Genomic DNA, 3,564 nt, shown 5'->3' with positions numbered 1-3,564 from the left:
CCAAGGTCACCATAGCCACTGAGATGACAAGCACAGTGGGCCAAGGGCGGTGCACTCTGAACCCGAGCACGTTTGTGGCTGGCTTTATTTGGAATATTGGGAGGAGGAGTCAGTGCACGACTATCCATTCGCGTTATAACTATATGCAAATAGGAATAACATACGAATACTTCGCAGTCCTTTGTGATGTTCGGTTTTACAATAAATGGGGTTTGAATTGACCAGATGCATTTGGAGATGGGTTGAGTCGGAGGAGAACGGAGGTTGAGCGGAGTCAGATTCATTCGGTGCCCAGTTAGTCATTGTGGCTCAGGAGCTTAGCTCCAAACCCAGGGTTCGCTACAAACCGCGTGTGCCCCAAAATGGCGGAGTTATTCACCTGAACCACGATGCATAGTTTAGTACATTTAGTTCAGAGGACAGTGGCCCGGGTGGCAGACGGGTAAAAGGCTGGGAGACGTCCCGGCCGACCACTGATCCTGTAGAGTAGAGTAGAGATCCGGAGGGGAGGTAACGAAGGGCCTACAGGACCGGCCTAAGCCCCCCTCACAGTTATATGGCTTTGTTGGGAAAACAAGCATACACTACTTAGAGCACATCATGGGTGCCGGGTATAGCACGAAATGAGCAGCACGGCATCGAACATTTCAAAACGACTGATCAGAACCAATCCAAGTAGTAAGTACACTTTACACTGAAATTTACTCACTTATGCCTCGGTCTCTTATTGATACCGATAGCAGATACACCAACATGCGTATAACAACGGTATCAATTTAACTGTAGTCCCCCTAATCCTGTTCAAACAACGCATGCCACTGGTGTCCTAGTCAAGGCACCAGTCTCCGATAAAAGGCTGACTCAGCTGCCCACGTGAAGGTCAATGAACTCCACACGAGATGCCGACTGATGAGCGGTGACTACACGGCCTCCTGTTAGGGATTACGGCTAATGCCCGGGTTATCGATACAGATAAACGGCTTGGTTGCATCCTCAAAGCTGATAGTCTGGTTCAGGAAGGCTTTATTGTTCAATGAAGCGATTAAATATATCGTAGATTCACATGACGAGTGAAGTCAAGCAGCCTATCAAGAATTAAGTTGCATGTGCTTTCTTTGAATTCTCATTTCTCATTCTCCTGGTAAAAAGAGATGATTGGTAAGGGACCATGACAGATTAAAACGTAGATATGACGCATGATTCATTCTGTATTTCATCGCATCCCCTGCCGTTTTCACCCACGACCAAAGACGAACATCCTGCCACCATTCCGTTAGAAAAGTCTCTAACGTTACCGGGGCTGTCACCAACCGACACCAAAGACTGGGCGGCCTCCCGGCCAGAGCGGAGGTCCATCCCGGTACCAGGCACTTCCAAATCACATCCAACGTGTCACCGCTAACACTTTGAGTTACATGGCTCCTCCTAGGTTCAGTAGCCTGCAAGGTTGCATTCAAAAATAAAATCACTAGGCCACACGCCACATAAACGAAGCTCAGGATTGTATCAAATACACTAATTATGTCAACATCATACACTTCATGAAGGCCGAGCACATTGACCAGGAACAGTAACACTTGAAAAAGTCTCAATCACTGCTCTCGACTATCACATCTGCGGGCGTACCTGGCAGAAACAGAGTACTGACGAGTTCACCTGACCGAGTACCGAACTCTGATATCACTGTTAGGAGCGTGTCCACTCCCTCGTCTTCTCCCGAGACCGAACCAAACCAAATGGAGTCCAACCACCCGCCGACACCGAAGGACGGGACCCTCCACAGCACGCGCACCGTTCCCATCACAGCCTTCAGGTACGATGAAAGCAACGCTGAACGAAACAGGCCAGACTGCCGCGTCCGTCTCACGTCAGTGTTTGATTTGTTCAGCGCGGTTGGCCGCTGGCGGTGCCACCTATCGGCGAGTATGCGAACCTGAGTGTTATGTTGCCCTCAGAAGCAGAAAGCGCTCCAGCAGCTGAGGATGTTTTGTAGTCCGCTGGTGTCCTTGACCACCAGTTGTCGGGCATATGCGTCCTTAATAAGCTCGTTCCAGTCGGCATTCTTGGACTGAAATAAAACAGTGGCACAAGGTGACATAAAATGCCATTGCAGTGACTGGCTCTACAAGTGCAAGCACACGGAAAGGTGGTAAAAGGTGCAAGCTATAATGCGACGATCTGATAGGCAGAAAATCAGACAGGTTATAAAAGCAATCAACACGACGAGTACAAAGTCGCACCATGCTCAATATGTCAGCAAACGTAAACATATCAAGCATCTACAATCAAATGCATTGCAATAGCGATATAATTTGTCAGGTGTTCAAGCGTTGAAAAAAAAACACTTCATGACAACATCAGCATGTAACAAAGTGGGAAGACACACAGATAGACAGACATACAAACGGATGACAGACAAGCAGACATACACACAGACATGAAAACAGAGGATCTACAGACAGAGTCGCGTTCGACAGACATACAGCCTCTGCGCCCGTCCGGGCCGACACTCACCAGCGTTCCGAGGTCGCCGCAGATGTAGAGGCAGTTCTTGGCGCGGGTGAGGGCCACGTTCAGTCGACGCAGGTCACCGAGGAAGCCCAGGTCGCCGACGAAGTTGGAGCGCACGAAGGAGAGGACCACCACGTCCCTCTCCTGGCCCTGGAATCCGTCCACTGTGCCCACCTGCACGGCGAGCGTCTTGGCCGGGCTGCCGGACAGAGGCGACACGCGAGGTCAGCCCGCGGGGCGCGGACAGCCGGCAATGGCGGATATTGAGACTTTGGAGGGTAACGATGCCGATGGCTTGGCTTAGAGGATGGTTGCGACTGATCAGCACTCCTCAGCGCCTTCAGATGTATATCTTGTTATGTCTTTTTATGCGGATATTCTTACATTAACGCCTATCTTTTTGGGGACGGCGCAGGCAGATTCTTCCTTCGCTCTTATATGGAATCGTCACCTTGATGAGGAAAAACAATGAAATTATTTTTCACAGAAGCAGCTGTTTATCTCTCTAAAAAATTATGGTGTGAATCATGTAAACAGTATCAAGTTTCCAGCATTTGCTGCACGTGCTAACAGTGTATTACTGTTATATCCCACCTTTGCCCGAGCTGTTCCTGTATGAGCTTCCTCTGGTGATTGTACGGGGTGATGACGGCCACGGACGGTCGCTGGGCGCCCGGGCACAGTCGAGCCACGGTCTCCACCACCCGCACCACCAGCGCCGCCTCGCGGTCATTGGAGAAACCACTGTGGACGAGCACAGAAGGCGGTTAGCGACGGCGAATAGATGGGGAGTGACTGGCACGGGACAGAAACCTTCACATTTACTGAGACAGGTAATATGTAATGTGCACTGTACTCATCACTTGCAGCTAGTCTGGAGCTTATACTTCCATGTCCTTCTAATGTTCAATAAACTTGTGACCAGCTCCGTTATCCTTGAAGCTTAGTTACTCCCAGGCCACCCAAATCTGAACTTCACCTCTCACCCGGGCTCCGTGCTGATCACTGAACCCTACTGGTGTCTGCTCTCAGTTCTGACCCCCCCCCCCTCTC

General features: G+C 50.2%; 1 long non-coding RNA gene across 1 annotated transcript; it reads right to left on the bottom strand.

Annotated features, from left to right (window-relative positions):
• Positions 1-1,190: 1,190 nt before the first annotated feature.
• LOC122391035 lies at positions 1,191-3,250 on the bottom strand. Its single transcript, XR_006258263.1, has 3 exons — positions 3,106-3,250; positions 2,515-2,710; positions 1,191-2,068 (listed from the first exon to the last, which is right to left on the bottom strand). It is a non-coding gene; the product is annotated as an uncharacterized LOC122391035 (long non-coding RNA).
• Between the last annotated feature and the right edge of the window lie 314 nt (positions 3,251-3,564).

Source organism: Amphibalanus amphitrite, unplaced genomic scaffold (genome assembly GCF_019059575.1).
Source record: "Amphibalanus amphitrite isolate SeventyFive unplaced genomic scaffold, NRLGWU_Aamphi_draft 000419F_arrow, whole genome shotgun sequence".
NCBI lineage: Eukaryota > Metazoa > Arthropoda > Thecostraca > Balanomorpha > Balanidae > Amphibalanus > Amphibalanus amphitrite.
Note: the sequence above shows the minus strand (reverse complement) of the source record. Positions and strands in the feature narration are given on the sequence as shown.